The following is a 19,067-nucleotide window of genomic DNA, read 5'->3' as shown; positions in this document are numbered from 1 at the left end:
TTGCTAAGTCAGGGTCTGTGGTGGGTAAACCTTAAGAAACGGGCGCTAAAGAATCACTAATTCGTCCACAGAAATACAGAAGTTTTTGGGGGTGACCGTGACAGCATCCAGGATGGATAGAACTGTCTTGAGCCTAGCCAAAGGTAACTATAAATGTAGTGTGCTTTGCTGCTTACTAGAAATTCCTGAGATACTCCTTCTAAAAGAAAAAAAAAATCTGTTTAAGTTCAGGTGTGTTTTCGAACTTTGTCTCTCCCCTCCGCCGTCCAGTAAGCTGGTGCGTGATGGAATCCCGAGGAACGCATGCTCTGCTGCTGCGTTCCTTTTGTTGCCCCGCTCTGAAAGAGGTGCCATTTCACATGCTGCACAAATTGTTTGAATTAATGCAAGTGTGAATTCTTACCGTTTGAAGGGGGTGATTAGCATATCAAAGGGTTCTTAGCTTCAGCTCAATTGAGAAAACTGCAGCCTGTCTTCCTTTTGCGTCCAAGCCCAGGCCCAAAGGGCAATGGGAATTGTAAAGGGTGCAGGCTGGAAGGAGCATCCAGGCTGTGCTGCCCAACTTTCCCTGTTCCGTAATTATGTGAGCTAAGAAACATTGTCTGGTGCTCTGCAGCGCTTGCAGATGGCAAGACAATTATTTTCTATTGATAAATGGTTTGTTCTTAGGCAAAACGGTGACCTTTTGTTTTAGGATAGTCTCCGTTGCGTTTCTTTTGGGGTGCCCTTAGTGGAACACTGAGAAAGCTTTACTGTCTAACCCAAAGCTTTTCTAAGACACACTTTGCTCTGTTATTACAATTAGAAGGGCTTCCAATTAGTCTATACAACAATAGCTATTTTGTGATAAGACACACATCGGAAACTTTTATATACTTGCTAAACTAATAGGGAATAAAAGGAAGTAGAGCTTGTTGAAAATTAAAAGCCCATGTGAGCTTTATTAACACAACTTCTGATACAAGTATCAGTTTGGAAAGGTTTCTAAGTGACAGAGACTCAAATTTTATGACTTTTATTTAAATAGAGGTAGTTGTGTTTAGATGCCATTTTGTTTTCATCTTTAAATTTTTGTCAAACACTAGACACTTTTTTTGTTTAGCGTAAAGTTGTTTTTCAAGAAAAACACGGCGTTTGTTTGATTCAGTTTTTTCCAGCATCTGTAGAACACTATGTTGTCTGAATTTCTTTTAGCAACCTAGAGCTTGAGTGAAGAAAGAAATAAGAAACTGGTCTGTGGGGCATTTGTGGAGGGCAGAGAGGTCAAGGGAGAACTATTTTTTTTTTCCTGAGGAAAATTACTTGTATTTATTTCACTTTAGTTTTTTAAAACTGATTTTTAAAGATCAACAGAGAATGGTTGAAAATTGCAAGCTTGCTTGCTTGCTTTCCTTCCTTCCTCCTTTCTTTTTCTTCTTCCTTTTCTTTTTTCTTTTTGGTTTACCTGTGATGTTTGCTTTTGGCCAGGAATTGACCTTCCTACCTTGGAGGAAGGATTATTTACTCAGGGTTGGGACTCCTAGCTTCTATTTTAATAGTGGAAATGAATTCTAATGTAGCAGTTTCAGAGCGGAAAAACTCACCATTAATTGCCTAAATATTTTAGTCTTTTGTTTAATGGGGTGGTAATTGTTTTCAGATCAAGATGAGTTTTTTTTTTAATGCCTTTCCAATGGAGAGCGTCACCCTGCGATCATTTTATGATAGCTGTTCATCTGCTTTGTTCACTAGCCAAAGAAGTACTGTAGTATTGGGGTGTGTGTGTGTGGGGGGGGTGTAATTGATTGTAATTGTGACTCCTGTGCTCCAGTTGTGCTTAACTCCTCTGCTTTGAGTGCTAAGTGTTAGGAAGAAAACACACCATCCTTGAGAGCTATTAGTGATCATCCAAAAATTGCCTTGAAAATATTGTTCTTCATTTTATATGATCCTGAATTTGACAAATCTCCAAAGGTGTAAAATGCAGTGAAAATGAGATTTCTTAGAATTTAGACGACGAAATTGGGCTACTTAGAGAAAAATTAACGTGCAGCTGAAGCACTTCAGCTGCCATTTTCAATCACTAGGTTGGTATGTGTTGGCAACAGAAACCGAATTTAGAAATGCAGATAGCCCTGGGAGCAGGTAGTTAGGGAATTCAGAATATTGAATCATGTGGGCTAGAACAAACCAATTACTTCAAGTTTTGACATGAGAATTTCCAATAAATAACTTTTGTTTTCCAGGCTTTTCGCCCTGTTTTATTAGCGGAGTAACATCAAAGCAACCAACAGAACTTCCGAATGCCATAAAAAATAATATAAATACATAGATCTCACACGCAGCGCTGTGAGTCCTAATTTAAGATGAGCACTTGGAGTTTTTACTGCTGCGGTTTCCACAATCAGCTGAAATACAAGGCTTCTGGATGTTTCTCAAAACATGCAGAGGTTGGGGAGCTTTAAAACCAAGGTTTACTTAGGGTCAGGGCTTTGTTTGATCAGTACTGAAGCTCTCTGTGTGTGTTTTCTTAAAATTTTTAGAGTGTGTTTTAGTGTCCTTAAGTCATATAGGTTATGAGAAAACTGACAGAGATGTGAAGGTCAGAGGAACAGGCGATCTGCAAACCCAAGTCATAAAATGTTACAGCCCTGTTTTCTATAAAAATATTTATTTGACCTAACTTTTGTGAAAAATTATTTAAACGATAGTTTGTTAACAGATGTAGTATGCACTAGAGACAGCATTAGAGATTTATTGCAGTATGTGGGCTTCACACACCTGTACCCACCTATGAACACTCCGTTTTCATTTTAACGAAAACGTTTACCACTTGCCTAAGTGTTGATAACTAGAACTCAGGTTAGGCGAGTTTTGCTTAAGAATCAAATACAATTTTAAGAATGGAAGAACTGAGCATCCTGCCAAGTGTTATTTTTAGAACTTTCCCTGCAAGAGGCTTGTACCCTGGGATCTTGATTCTTTGTATCCGCTTTGGAGTCTGGAAAGGCCAGGGGCTCATTTGACACCTGCCTACTCTTGAGCAGAGTAGATCTTTGTAAAACAAAAACACAGTCATTTTCAAGGTAATATGTGCTAGAAATAAGGTGCATATTTGTGGAGGGAGGTTATGTACAAGTATGCCTATTTAAGTTGAAGGTTTCGATGAACTACTAAAAATAGCAACTTTTGTAGCTGGGTGTAAAAAGGACCTGGATTCTTCTTGATATGTTGGTCAGCTCAGCTCTTGTGCTTACAAGTTCACATTGCCTCAATCCATAACTGTTTTGGAACTATTTGGAACAAAGATGAAAACATTCTACTTGAAAGCTAGAGGAAAATCATAGGTTGGTTAGCCTCTTTGTTACATAACACTAAGCTTTCCAGGCCTACCCAAGTGCTCACCTCTGCAAATAATTCTTGATTAAAGGTTAAAAAAGTACTTAATCATTAGATTACTATAATTAGAGTGATCTTATCAGAAAAATAGATGGACTATTCTCTAAACTCTTCAGTTGCATGAGATGTTCTCAAAGATTGGGTAAAGTAGTGACTTTCTCTTTCTCTCTTTTTAAAAATGCTTTAAGAAACAGCTTAAGGAAATGATTTGTTTAATATACAGATAGATAGTTAATTACTGGAATTAGGTACTGTGAGTCATAACACTTAGTATACTGACCTGGTGTGGTCACAAGCAAGGAGTAATTAGCACCCATCAGACTGCAGTCAGGCACTTGAGTCTGCTGTGTAGGTTTCCTTAAGCGTGTGTTACAAACTAGAAAACTTCCTTAGTAATTTTGATGTAAGTAGTTATTTTTAGGCAAGCCGTGGGCCGTAAGAATAGGAAGGTCCAATCAGCTAAAAATACCTTTTAAAAATCAATATTTTTAGGTCATTGGTCTGATAGACTAATTGCAAGCAATAGTTTGAGTACTTCTAAAATAAATTTTAATTCAATAAGTTTTGGAAAGCTTATTATTCTCTCCAGCCCTGTCCCCTGTAGAAAATTTCTTACATTTGACAAGCAAATACTACCTGGAAAGAATAAGTTTAAGGAACCAAACTCCTAATACCTTCAAACACAGTGCAGTTACGGCAGACACTCTGGAAATGTCTGGAAAGCACAAAGCAAATCCAGATACCATTTGTTTAATTACAACAAAAATACAGCTCTATGAAGCTATACTGTTTGTCTTCATAGAGGATTTTATGCATTGTGTGGTGGTAAGTAAAATCCCATCACACTTGTATAAATTTGTTCAATTACCAGAACAGCTAAAAGAAAAAAAAATCAATTTAGATTGAAAAGCAACAGAAATTAGATTACCTTGGTTAGTAGGAACTTGCCAGCATTGTTGAAATTGCTTAATAATATCAGAAGTCGCCAAGCTTCGCAGTGTGAGGGTGTTGGCTCCTGTTGTAATGTGCGTGTGTTTGCTTACTGGGTGATTTATTATTATTACTACTATTATGTTTCCCTTTTTCTTTTCTCTTTCCATTTTTTTATTTTCATGGCAGTTGTTACATAATGCACAGGAGACTGTACTCTTGGGTGGTATTATTTGTTACAGAGGTTGCTTTTCTAGAATTTTTGATCAGTTGGTATTTGGGATCAGCACTGTGAAATGCTACACCTGATTTCAGGAATCTGAAGACACTTCCCTCTTCAGAGAGGGCAGCCAGTTAACATCCACAAGAACACGTTTTAAGATTTCTTTTTTTTTGTCACCAGCACTAGAGTTGTACGGAATCCTCGATCTTCAATTCTTAGCGCAGTAAAGTGGTGCAGACTTCATTGCTGCAGATATCTGGGCACCTGTTTTATGGCCACCTTGATTCATTCTGGCACTCAGCTTTACCCCAGTGCAGGGATAGTCACAGAGCTGCTCCAAAGCCACCAGGCTGTTTTTAGGTCATGAAGTCAACTCCCTGGAATTTCTAGGGAAACCAGTTGAAAGGAGGAGGACAAATGTCACTTTAAATAGAGATGTTTAAATCAGATTTCTGCCTGAGGGTAAAATTTAGGTCTGTCTTAGCCCGGATGTAATGTCTCCCTCTGCAGAGCAAAGCATTAATCAGTGCAGGACAAGAAAGTAGGGGACGACAACGGGTCCCAGTCTGTCCTGCCGTGGATGTTTTTCTCTCCCAAATCTGTGAGGAGCATCTTATAAACATTAAAGGGCATACGTGATATTGCACCCCAGTCTCTGAATTCTGAATTTTAGTTTCCTTAAAAGAAGCCCACTTACAGCTGGGTGGGCAGTGTGTGTGTGTGTGTGTGTGTGTGTGTGTGTGTGTGTGTGTGTGTGTGTTTGTGTGTATGTGTGTTAAAGACAAAAAAATCCAAACCCCTAGAAGCCTTTTAAAAGAGTTAGATCCAATAATTTATAAAATTAGAAATGTAGGGTTGAAAATCAGGCTGGAGGAGTACCCTGAAATACATGACCAAGTCTTAGTTCTATTTTAGAATATGTTAAATCACCTTGGTTTTTTTTAATCAAATGTAGTAAAAAGAAAAGGACATAAAAGTGAACTGTTAATTTTTGCCTGTGAAGGATGGCAGAAGCTGGTAAGACAGCCCATCAAATCAAACCAATATTAATTTGTCAGAACAAAAGCATACAGAGCCCCTGTCTTTTTCTGATTCGCACAATGAAATTTTTAGCACAGTAGTGGCAAAAAGATGCGCCGGAGTGGTCCTAATAAAAAGGCAGGTTTAGCTGTCAAAGTACACTCTTTAACCCCTTTTCTTTGCCAGCCATATCCACATGAGCAAACAGTTTATATTCTGAGCATTCTGACACATTGGTATTTTTAGACAGTCATGTGCTAAAAATGAATGAAAGTTTAAAATGCGAACCAGGTATGATTATGGCATCTCTTTTGAAATGATGTGGCGAGTTCAGCTCTGTTCTACTCTCAAACTCCACTCTGTTCTCAGCCTTTGGACCATACACTGTCCATGCTGCCCACTGTTAGTATCCTTCCCCTGGTTGTGTTGCGTCAGTCTACATCTCGAACTGATTACTACTCAGATTAGATGGCAGAATAATCTAACCCCAGTTCCTGTCAAAGCAACCGCTGGCTGGAGGACAGACTAGGTGATGTTGGTTCTGACTGATGTTATCTTTTGTAGACCAGAGCTACCCTGTTTATTTATAGAGAGTGCAAAAGAGAGGTTTGTTATGTTTTAAAAATGCTCATTTCTAAATTTAATTAATTTTAATTATTTAAAGAAAAACTGAAGTGCTGTGGATCACTGCTTTTCCATAAAATGGGTGAACTGTTATAAAATGTTGATAAACTCAATACTTGGTGTTTATTTTCTGTCGAATACCATTACGTAATCAGTTCTCAGCTTCCACTCACATAGAAAAGAAGTGTTAAAAATGATTTTTCTGTCTTCGCTTAAAAGCAACATTTATTTTTCTCCTTTTTATTTCCTCGCTCCACACATACCTTCCACAGGGAAATTTTATTCTCCTGCATTAAAAGCCTCTGTCTTTTAGTGTTTGGTGCTGTGGTTATTGATTCGAAATTACATTTCTTACACATCCCTTTCTCCACCTATTTCCACCCTTCCCCCAGTGCTAGGAATTGAGGCTAGGCCTTATACTTGCTGCTAAGCAAGCTTCTCCCTTTGTGTTCCGTTCCCAACTCCTTCCTTGTATTCCTAATTTTGGGATTCTTAAAGTTGTCTTAGTTCCTCGAGTCTCCTGCTTTCTGTGGCTGTTGGGAGCAGCCTTGGGTTCTGTTTTGTGTTTATGCTCCTGTATTCTATAGTTGCTCATGTTTTCACAGAGCTTGCTGAAGGCTTCCTGTGAACTGACAGGGGTACACCGGAGACAGATAGGCTGAACATCCTCCATGGCTGGTTTTCCATATTTAAAAAGATGGATACAGTACAAACCTGCTTCATGTAGTTTCAGATGCATCAATGAACAGAAATCATAGACTAGAGTTACAATGCCCTAGGCATCTCTGTCATGGGGAAGATAATGCCTGGATAGTTGTGCCTTCTCTGTTTACTTCAATAGACAAATAAAGAGGAATGTTAATACCCTTTGCTTTTTCTGTTGTGAGTGCTGTGGTACCCACAAGGCACACAAAAGGCAGCTTTCATATTGTTATTATATTTTAAAATTCCTTTGCCTTATTTTCTTTGTTTCCTTGGGGTAAAAAAGTCTAGTGACATAGAATTTTTGTTTCTGTAATTAGTATGAAAATTAATCCATGTTTACATTTTTGTTAGTTTTGCAGTGCTGAGGTAAAATCTGGAGCCCTGTGCATGGTAGACAAGTGATCTGTCTCTGAACCACACCCACATCCTATAATTTTCATTTGCTCATTAACAGTTTTGTTTTTAAGCATCACTTTTGTAGGGTGTGGTGGTACAAGAATGTTATCCCAGCACACAGGAGGCTGAGGCAGAAGAATGGTCATGAGTTGGAGACCGGTCTGTGTTTTACAGGGAGTCCCTGTATCAGAAAATCAAACCAAGCCAAAAGAAACAAGTTAAAAAGAAAACAGTTTTTATAAGGTTATCAATTAATGTAAGGCAAATCAAATTAGATTTGGCTTGTTTCTATTCATTATTTACATATTATAAAGGGGTGGTGTGGGTGTTGGAAAGGAGAAATCATAGAATCGATGGCATCAACCACTGCCTTTAAGCTACTTTTGGGTTTACACATTGTCCCCCAGAATTTGAGACTGGTCTTCACCCTTTCCTGTTGCGGGCACCCTAATGTATATCAACCCGGCAGATGGACAGTTGGCAAAAGTGGGTCTTGGTTAAAGATAGAGTAAAAACAATTCTGAAACAAATATAACAAAAGAGGTAATGGCATTTACAGTGTAGATAATGGTCTTTCAAATTTTCATTTTTATGTTAAATTAATAAAAATTTGTTTAAAAAAATAAATACTCTCCTCGGTTTTGGAGTTCCCGAGAGAAAGATTAAGATAAAATGTGCGGTGTATTCATTTAAAACAGTTTTTTTCTTTTCCCGTCAGTTGATGTCAAGGCACCTCCTTTGACTGCCTGCTCTGCCTTCAGAAGGTGAATGAAGCATGTGCTGGGCACTTGGCCTTCAGCTGGTTAAGTGTAAACACGTTTTGTTTTTGTCCCCACACCCCAATAATGTGAAGAGCCCGAGGGTGACTGATAAGTGTGGGCATGCTGCCAGGCCAGGCTACCTTCTTAACCAGGGTGGAGAATAAGGTAATTATTTGTCAAACACAAATTTTCAGGAAACATCATTTTACTCAAATGAGAGAACAGGGTAGGTAGTAGTATTTAGCTATTACAAATATGTTTGCTAACTCTTGTTATTACCTGCAGAGGGAGCTTGTATATGAGATAAAATAGTCAGGGCACATTGCATTGATAATTTACCCTTGAAAATTATATTAAAGACTTTCAATTTACTTTTGTGTGTGAGCAAATGGTGGTTAGAATGTGAGGTATTTTAAGGGTGGCCAAATACCGGTGAAATTTAATAGTTCAATGTTTATCATTTCCTGTATTCATAGACTACAAGTGTGCCCTAATTAGTAAAAATATTAGAAAAGTCATCAGCACATCAGATTGATTCATTTTGAGGTTTTATATTATTTTGACTGAACCTCTAGGAGAGAACACATTTGGAAAGTCTCTAGACCTGTGTTCACTAAGGAAGAGATGATAAGGTTTTAGGAACTTTCCCAAGATGTATAAAATATTATTAAATGACCAATAAACACAAAGTAGCAAATTGTATCGCTCTCCTGTGCACTTAGTCAATAGACTAAGTTAGATGAATGTGTTCTTGTTTCAGAAACAAAGAATGATCCCTTCAGGTTAAAGTCTTCTACTTGTCACAGTGAGCAGATTAGTCAGTGACACTTAAACAAGCGGCCATCAGGAAGGACCTTGCAGAAAGGGATGAGGGAACTGTTGATTCCTTGGAAAAATGTGAATGTAAGCAGGACAGGCAGTGCTTGATTGAAAGCTGTTCTTTTCATGAACTGTGCCAACGGAATGTCCAAGACATTCTGAACTGTTTGAGTTCTGGATACGGGCATTTTGACAATTAGGGCAGTAAGTACACAGGTCATTTTCATTTGTTTCACATTGCCTGCATACTGCTTTTTGGTAGTAAATTTAACAGTATCAAATTCTATTGAAAATGCCAGCATCTACTTTTTTGATGAAGTAATATTTGAAAATTTGCTTGGTGGAGGTATATGAAAAAGGGTTATCCACTTATGTATTCTTGAAGAGAGATGTAATAGTCTCTTTCCCTTTGCCAAATTGGTGTGACAAACATACTTATTTTGTATTTTAAAGGGCTTTGATTCTTAATGAAATTCACTGTATTGAATATATTATTCCATTAGCTAATCTTTACCTAATGTGCGGAGTCAGATCATTACTGTTATACAGAGTAACCCTGCAGGTGAGAAAAATGGTTTAATAGAGAGATTCTTGGCACTGACCTGGGCTTTTGTGTAAGTGTTACACTCTGTGTTATCTCAACAAGTCTGTGCTACAGCTCTTCGGAGCATTTTCATAACAGGGTAAAACTGTTAGCAACAGCAATTATTCTTCAACAGGATTACGGTGCTGTGCTTCACACAAGCATCCGCATACTCCTTTTCAATAGCATTATTGATAGGCATTCCTTATTGCCAAGTTTGTGTCATTGTCTTAAATAATGCTATGCGGGGACATTTCTTATCCCAGTGGGTAGGCACTGGGAAGTGGAGCCTGATAGTACAGTTCATTACCCTCTCCCGGCTCATGCCTCAGCTTCCTTCTCAGCAAGGTAAGGGTTACTGCAGAATTCATTCCAGAAGAACTGTGAGGCGAGACGCAGGGGCTGTCACAAAGTGCATAACTTCTGTGATGTTATTGGAAAGGTACAGCTAGGGTAAGTGCTACTTGTATTGTCTTAAATTTAAAAGTAGAACATTTATTTCAGTGATACTCCCCTCACCCCTAGGTTAGTGAAATCTGAGTCCATTGCAAAATGTTTTCAAATGTTCTTGTAAAAATACTGCTGGTTGCTTGCAGTATTGGGAATGGTTATGGGAGGCATTGATAGTCCTTTTCAATTAGAAACAGCCTTGGCAGTCTCTGTAAGTTGTCAGATAATCTTATCATATAATCTTGAAGAATATAAATTCATGATGTAATGTCTCATGCCCACTTGTAAATTTATGATTTAAGAGTAAATATGTATGCATTGGTCCCATGTTCATTTGAGCAGACTGATTTTTTTTTTAAAAAAGCAAGATCTATTATGAATAGACTATATTTATGAATAACAAATAAGTAATGAGTATACTGTCAAAGTAACTTTCTTAATAAAGGGGTTATAAAAATGGAAGATGTTCATTTTAAAAAGTGTGTCTTTGATCTTTCTTAAATCATGAGTCAAATATTATATCAAGTACTTTGAATGAAGGCAGAGAACATAAACTCTAAATAGTAATCATAGCTTGTTTGTGGATATTTGGAACTAGGAATGAAAAGTTATGAATCTGGATGTTTTCATACCTAAATGAGAAAAAAGAAAAAAATATTTAAAATGTGTTTAAATTCTCTCATGTCCATAGGCTTTAGACATTAACACTTTTATTTTAAAGATAAAATAGTAAAATTTTTCTAATTATTTGTTTCAAAAGAATTCCTTGTCTGCCTCACAGATGTCTTCAAATTTAAGTCTAACAAAGGTTTAAAGAACATTTTTTTTTATTATGTATACTTTGATAGATTTTTGTGGCATTCACATGATACTGCCCATCCAAACCTTAACAAAATAGCCAATGGATTAAGGTCATAGAATATTAAATTTCTACAATTATTTTGAAGAAAATAAAATTCAAAATTTCACACTTTCCCCCATTCATTGAAGCATTTTAGTTTTGCCTTTATATCAAATCGAACACACCCTTGAGGAAATATAAAAAACTCAAAATATAAAAGCTGATGCTTTATGTCTGACTCTAATGTCTGTGTGGTTGAAATATTTTAATGTAAATATGATTGGTAAGCCTACTGTTTTTGATTTCCATGTTTAAGAAAGAAGAATAAAACTCAGTAAAATTCTTTAATCACTGAATTTTATGTGATGGTTTCAAAGAACTATTTGTACCTATTGCTCCTTAAGTCAGGCTTGATTTCGGAAGGCATTTTTATTTTGACAAAATATAAATCAGTGCAGAGGGTTCTATTATCTATGCCAGGTCCCCCAGTAAAAGATTAATGTAGATTCAAAGAAAATCCTTGTGCAGTCGTTTTAGGACCTGTGTGGGCTTCATGACAAAGCTGTTGTGATCTATTCGTAGTAACAAACCAGTGTGAAGCATTAATACCTGTCCCGTTGAAATTATTTGAATTGCAATTTAAATTATTTGAAGACAGTCTTTCCTTCACATCTGGGGTTTGGGCTAACAGCTGCAGCACATTACGATATTAGCAATATATTCTAAAACCACTTTTCTCTGATTATAACCTCCATAAAGATTTAGTCCTGATTAATGCCTATAAAGTATTTTGTAGAATTCTGATGACACAGAATTCATATAAATGGGGTAACAAAATTATTAATGAACACGTTGGCCAAGTATACTGTTTATGCTTTGTTGCTTTAATAGAGTAGCCCTCTCCTGTGCCCATTTGGTGGCTTAGAAACTGATGAACTCTGAATCCATTGCAAAGAAATTGTTTATTACTGTTCTTGTAAAGGCATGTTTCATATTTTATTATATTGCATAGATTTATGATGAAATATTTGGATTTAGTTTATGTAAAATTTTATTCTAGGAACCTGTAATTGAAACCATTAAATGAGAGTAGATTTAATTTGTTTCAGTTGCCATTAACATTTAAAAATTTCCAAGAACAAAGCTTAAGTATCCTATTACGTCTACTATTTTTTTTACATATGTAACATGTGTGTGTGTGTGTGTGTGTGTGTGTGTGTGTATGTATTGGGGGTGGGGGCTTGTATGTGCCTTGGCACAAATGTAGAGGTCGATAACCTTCAAGAGTGGATTCTTTTCTTACACAATGGGGGTTCTGGAAATCAAATTCAGGCTACCCAGCATGGCAGCAAGTGCCCTGGCCCTCATCCTTTTCACTGACCCAGAACTCACTTTCAGATACTGCAGTTTTCAAAATACTTGGGATTGATTTTTCAATACTTTGAATATTCTTGAAAGCCTAAAGAATAAGAATTTGATCTGTTTAAAACAATGATCAATTAAATAGTCTATATTACAACTATTGTTTAAATATTTGTAGAAGTTTAAGAATGATGAGGCTGGAGAATTAGCATGAAGAGTGAGAACCCTATTGTAAAAAGCCAAAGCAAGCAAACAGAAAACAGTTCTGAAAATGGGTCAATGCACCAAGGTCTCTTTCTCACTGTTGCATGTTAATTCTGTGACAATCAGAAGGAAAATTCCAGGAATATTGAAGTCATATCACCATGATGTTAGTGTTGAATTAAAAATAAATTGGAAACACAGTTTGATCTGTTAATGTAATCTTGTTAAAGCAATGTTGCCTGTTTGTAAAGAATAACTTGTAATTTCTGCACACTTATAAAACTGCTCCATTATCATCAGAACATTGGCACTGTTCTGATCACTTTTAAGCATTTTACATATTATTTAATACTTTGAGAATGTCCTCACATAGAGTAGTTTTTATCGAAATTGCTTTTTGATAGATTGATATTTTCACATCCCACTGAATTGTTAATGTTTTTTTCTTCCTCAACAATTATTTTCTGGGGGTTAGAGAAATGGCTCAGAGGTTAAGTGCTTGCTGCTCTTGCGAGGACCTGGCTTTGGTTTCTACCTGTTCTCAGCACCCTCATCAGAACAGCCTGTGGCTCCAGTTGAAGGAGACCCCATGCCTCTGGGCTCTGTGGGCACCTGGACGCATGTGGTGCACAGAAACTTACCAACCTTGCACACATACATGAATAAAAAAAATTAATATTTTTAAAGAAAATATATTTCCATTCACTCCAAAGTAATTTCTGCTATCTGACCCCTCCCCGCTCCAAGAGTGAAATGTGCTTTTAGTGACTACTAGCAGGCGTAACAGGTTTGTGTAGGTGAAATGCACAGTGGTCGCGTGTGACTCCAGATGTACTCAAGCCCTCCCTGGTTAGTACAGGAAAACTTGGTACTCCACCCCCCTCCATGTCTGGTACCATTGTGAAAGGTTCCCCTTAATGCTAACTATGATGATTACTCATTGTAAACTATGGATGGCCTTTGTCAGCATGCAAAGTAAAACTTGGTATCACATCTTTTCTTTTTCCTGAAAAGAAATAGTAAACGTTTCCATTGGAGCTCTTTAGGGACATTGAGTGTTGTGTATGTATTGCCACCTTCAGTTCCTGTGAGTAGTGGAGTGGTTTGAAAGGCACAGGGAAGCTAGTTTATTTAAGAGGGTTGGCATGTGGAAGTATGCACCTCAGTTGATTTATTTTGGTCATTCTATCCCAGTTTATGATAAATGAAATATTTAAATGCTCTGGCTGAGACTTAACATGGTTGATCATCTTAGTCTTTGAATGCAGACAGGCTCGACTATCTATAAATTAGTGTATTTGTAAGATCCACATCTCAATTTTTTTTTTCTCATGTCTCACTTTCTGTTGGATTCTACGACCTTGGTAAAATTATGTGGTAACTGCATTTTGTTGTCCTTAATTTATATTTACTTCATAAGAAGAAAATTGCAAAGATTTAAAAAGCGTATGGAATTCTGAGCACAGAGCTTTGGATAGCGACCTGTAATGAATCAATAATTGAAGATCCAGAGATTCAAACTGAAAATGCTGGGAAGAATCCCACAAAGCAGGATATAGTTTGAGCTAATAGTTACCATTTTCATTAGCCCTCTTTTGTACAGTAACTTTGGAGAATGCCCAGGCCTTGCCAAGTCTTTAGGTTCATTCATCTCTGAAAGTTCATCCTTTGTGAAATTGGCACTTTTAATACCAAGTACTTATGAAAGATTTAATATTTTTCATCATTTTAACATATAGTTTCATTTTTTTTTAAAGTCGGTCAGATGTGCTTAGTATGCTTGAAGGCCCGGGTTCAGCTCCTGGCACAAAGCTCAAAGTGAAATATAGGTGTTAAAAAGCCAAAGTAAGGATTTTGAAGTCACTGTTGCAGGACACTAGAGACAGCTTTTAGGGGACCAGTCATGGTTGCACTTTCCAACAGCTCCAGATTTAGCAGAGGTTAGAAGTTCACTGTATCCAAACTTCAAGTTTGGATGATGGCTGAACACCCCAGATGGTGACTATAACCAACCCAGAGCAGAGTGATTTTGGTTTAACACATGTAGATTTTACAGATTCAACAAAAAAGAGCAAATAACCATTCATAGTTCTAATAAAACCAGAAACGTACCTCTGTCTTTGAAAATCTAGAACAGATACTCAGTTTGCTTGTTTACCTGAAAGGCAGACCTTTCCATCTTTGAAATTGTTTCACATGTAAGACTTAATTTTACTGCTACCTCAGCTGACTTTTCACGTATACAGAAGTAGTAGGGTTCCATGGTGGTCATAACAGTGAGTAAATCCTAACACTCGGCAGCCATGTCAACCACCCTCTGTCTTATGTAGCTTAGTTTTCTCAGGCTGCAAGATATGGAATGATAAAGCGTTTGCCATTTTTTTTCAATGACTTTTCTCTTCCAGTTTCAAGAAACTGTGTTAATGTGTCCACAACTAGGAAGTTTTGGTGTTATAAGAGGTATTTTCAGAGGCTTTTTACAATACAATGTATACTTAAAGTGTCTTTTGAAAAAGATCTGGTTCCTGCCTGGGTACAATTTGTGAAAGTAGGTTACCCTCGCCTGGCTCAGAGACTGTCTTCAGTGGGGTCCCTGTGTTAGTGGCAGGCAAGAGCTGGGGTTTACTTTAATAATCCACAGTATTTGCAGTGCCTTGGATTTCACCTTCAGGATGTTATTTTTGGTTCCCTGTAATACCACAGAGGTTATTGTGGCCACACATGTGGGTTCAAATATTTGACAGAATTTCTGGTACCAAGTTGGCCCAAATTACCAGACCAAAAATATGCATTTGCTTGTACCAGTCTCCAACGCTGTCTTTTAAAATGCCGTGTTTTAACCTTTCCAAGAGCAAGCCCCCTGGTGAGCACATTTCATCTAGTTTAGTATTCATCTGCGGCTTTAGTCTTGTTTGTTTTAGGTGCATGGACGTTTATTAAGGCCCCTCCTGGAGAAAGGGACTAACCATGCGAGGTTTGCGCAAGAAACGGGAGCTTTGCACACTGTGGAGACGTGACCGAATGAGGTGTAGAGGGAAAGCCGTGGAAACAGCGAAGAAGAGTGCATTCAAAAGAGTGGTGTGGAAAGGAGTCGATTTCAGGGCTGTGCGAGAGAGCACTGCAGGGTACAGGCTGTGCAAGAGGAGAAAGGCTTGGGGCCTTCGAGGAATGTGTCTGAGAGTGGAAGGGGGCGGAGCTGGGCTGTTGCTTTGGGATGTGTCTGTTAAGAGCTTGCGCAGTGAAGATGGAGAAGAGCATAACCGTTTGTGTTTTCAGTTGAGAGAGTATTACATTGAGTTGCTAGTTTCCGGACATTGTGTAGCCATGAAATAGAGTGATGAAATAGTGGCCGGGATGGAGACCTAATTAGAAGCTGTGGATGACAGTCCTGGTGAGAGGCAGTGATGACGGACAGACGTTGTAATGGTTGAGTGTAATCCAGTAAGTAAAGGAGGAGTGAGGAATCAAAGCCTAGGACCAAGGTTCTAGCCACACCCCCTTCACAAGGGAGAGGACTTTTCCTGTTTCTCGTAATTCTTGAGGAGCATAACTAAATGCTCACTGCCCCAGTTTGCTTTAAGCTAACATGCACGAGTACTTATTTATTGAGATGCTTGAGACTGAAATCCAGGACTTGTGCATGCTAGGCAAGCGCTCTACGCTTGAGTTATATCCCCAATCGCAGTATGTGTATTTTTCATGTGATATTTGTGCAAAAATAGATTTTTTTCTATCTTTTATATCTATCCCTATAAGTGTTTTGGGGGTGAGCTGCTGTGTGCTTAAGTAGTGTTTTTCAGTTCCTCGTATAAAATGAGTCGTATAGTTTTCTAGCTACAAGGTTTAGGCTTTCCATTAATTAATTAATTAATTAATTAATTAATTAATTAATGAGAGCCTCGATAGCCAGCTATTATAATCTATTTCAAACGAAATGTTTACTTTATCCTGGATAGATACATTGAGATATTTGTCATTGTTCTAATCTTCCTACTGTTGTAAGAGCTCTGTAAACAACCAGCTTAATTGTCAGTATTCATAGGTTTTCTTTGTTACCATTCTGTCCCTTTCCAGGTAGTTTAGAAATCTCTCTGCCCCTGAAGATTTTTTTCTTTTTTTTATTCATTGCAGTTGGTCTTTCCTGAGTTAATCTTTCTCTTTTCTTATCATAAATTCCTGATGTTATATATTTGTTGAATTAAATACAATTAATTAAATATAAAAATTAAAAAGTAGAAAATACCCCTACTAACTTTTATTCTCTATAAGAGTGAAAAATATTTAGTAGAATTTCAAAGGTCCTTTATGCCTGTACTCTCAGCACTTCGTAGGAAGAGGCAGAAGGATTACCATGAGTTCCAGGACAGTCTGGATGGTATTATATGAGTTGCCTCAAAACCAACAGAAATAGAAGATCAAGCCCAATGCTAGATGGCAGTGGTGTTAGGTTTAATTGGTGGTCCTTTGTAATATGTTAATTAAACAGCAGCCCATCTGTGCTCAGTCCATCGGTGATGGGTGGGCTCACAGTAGACTCAGTCACAATGGGCTCTCAGGGTCTCCTTTTGGCAGGAGATGCTTGGGATCTACACTTAAGCAAGCCTCACCCTTGCTAGACTAAAGCTGTACCATTGAGCCATATCCCAACCTGAGTTTTGTTTCTAGATTGGGGCACATTTGAACTTTTGCCACATCCTCTGTTATTTCAACTCCTTCAGTGTACTTTGAGTAGATAGATGAGGACTTTGAGTCCCATGATGATAATTAAGCTTACAACCTAAGTAGCTCAGGATTCTCACGGATACGGGAGTGATAACAGTAGAATAGGCATGTGATCTTGGGTGTTCTGGACTCACTCAAAGGTGTCTTGCTTCTAGAGAGTGGAGGGTGTCTTGTGATGCAGACTAATAGGGCAGAGTTTCGAATTCAGTTTGCCCTCAGTCAATGCTTTCCATAGCTGTCATTGATGTAGATTTAAGCTGGCGAATGGTGGTTCCAGTCTTCAGGTGGTCTATGTCTTTTGGAAACCGTTTTTGTCTTTCATTCTTGTTTTGGCCAGATTCCCCTTTTCTTCTTTTCTCATTTCTGTTTGAGGCTGAGTCCCCCTATTCATATTTTCTCTGTGTCTCTCTCTGTCTCTGTCTGTCTCTCCTCCCTTCCTTCTGTCCTCCTTTCCTTTCTTTCTTCTCCCTGCCTCCCTCCCTTTTTATTATAGGTTTTTCTAGTTTTGGTAGCTTAGATGATAAATCAGTAAGTACCATGTCAAAATGAAGGTCTTAATACTGAGAACAGGAAGTGTTGGTGTCTCTCTCTATCTGAAAATGCCAGAACACGTTGCTTATCCTTTCTTGTAAGTACAAAAGGTAATACTGTAACCTTTCCCCTTCGTGATATGATGCCTGATGGAGTTACCATATAGATGTACAAAAGTAGATTCTCCCCACCTCAGTCATAGCTCCAGCATACCTGGCCCCATATGGTTCCCAGCGTTCGGATCCTCCTACCTATTAACGTCTTGCAAAGGGAGCCAAAGGGATTCATGTCTGAGGGTCTCGGATGTGGACTTGTTTCTTTTTCCTTCTGAAAGGATCGGTCATGCTGGGGACAAGATTCAAGGTAATCAGCATGAAGTAAAGGAGTTAACTGCATCCTTGTTGGTGTTGAAGTGTGAATGTCATTGTCTTTAGTGGGTTGTGGAAACTAAAAACAATAACAGTTTTAAAAAGGAGATTTTTCATGTTTGTAAGGTAAAATATTTCAAGAAATGTTTTCATAATATTTTAATAAATCTGTGCGTGGACTGTTACCAAACCTTGTTACCACCGAGTCATCCAGCAGCCTCTGAGACAAAGGCGTTTCATTTTTACATGAGACACTAACACAGGTGGTCACGTTTTTGGCATCAGAACATGTTCTGGAATGCTAAGGGCCATTTGTTCACAGCTCTTCTTCAGTGGATGCTCATACATCATCAGTGGGTGATCTTTATCTTTTAATTGTGAAATGACAGGATTTTTTGGGAGGGGAGGGCAGGAGGGTGGTTCCCTGCCTTCCACAATGCCTTTATATTAAAATCTGATTAGGGTCTCATTGTGTTCTTGCTTTCGCAGCAGAAGTCTACTGTAAATTGCATTAGATGAAACTGAATAATAACTATGGTTTGATTTAAAGTATTAATAAAATCTAAATTTGTACATAAGGCTGTAGGATTTCAGGATTTTAATTTAGTGAAATGCCAGAATAAATTCCTTGTATTTAGTTTGAGGAGTGTTTCATGAGAAACGCTTCTTAACCAAATTAGGACAGACATACATATCACACTATTTACAGAGTCTAATTATTAAAACCTGTTAAATTTCATATTTAATACCTGTGTGTCTCTTTGTAAATGAGTTGCTTAGGCTTATTGTCAATGTTGAATTTATGTATTATGGATAATTAGTTTGCAAATGCTGGTATGATTTCAGAGTAGCCATTTTTTTTTCCGTAGTCTCTATGAATCATAGACTAAAAAGCAACATTGTGCATTAGAGACAAGACACATGGTGGGTTCCTCACAGGAGGCTGGGGTGCATCCTCACATTGAGGTTACCTCTCAGTCCTGTAGAAGTGAGATGACCCACGAGTTGTTATTGAGCTGGATTACTGATTGTTCTAGCATTTGTAAGAAAAATGTGAACATTTAATTTTTTTTTCATGCTTCAATATAGGTTTGAATTGACTCTGAGGCCTTGTTCATGCTAGGCAAACACCATGCCATTGACCCAAATT

At 37.8% G+C, this 19,067-nt stretch overlaps 1 protein-coding gene across 45 annotated transcripts in view; it reads left to right on the top strand.

Moving 5' to 3' along the window:
- The window catches only part of Adgrl2 (adhesion G protein-coupled receptor L2), a 647,549-nt gene that overhangs the window by 466,464 nt on the left and 162,018 nt on the right, over positions 1-19,067 (top strand). For 2 of the 45 annotated variants that reach the window (XM_076575179.1, XM_076575184.1), the window contains exon 2: positions 72-143. The exons of 40 other annotated variants lie outside the window; for them this stretch is intronic. The gene's annotated coding sequence lies outside the window, so the exon portion shown is untranslated. Of the gene's footprint in view, positions 1-71; positions 144-15,420; positions 15,738-19,067 lie in introns of those variants that run through there. 3 more of the 45 variants (XM_076575219.1, XM_076575180.1, XM_076575196.1) reach the window with 3 other exon arrangements.

Source organism: Peromyscus maniculatus, chromosome 6, assembly GCF_049852395.1.
Source record: "Peromyscus maniculatus bairdii isolate BWxNUB_F1_BW_parent chromosome 6, HU_Pman_BW_mat_3.1, whole genome shotgun sequence".
Lineage (NCBI taxonomy): Eukaryota > Metazoa > Chordata > Mammalia > Rodentia > Cricetidae > Peromyscus > Peromyscus maniculatus.
This window is presented reverse-complemented; position numbering and strand designations above follow the sequence as displayed.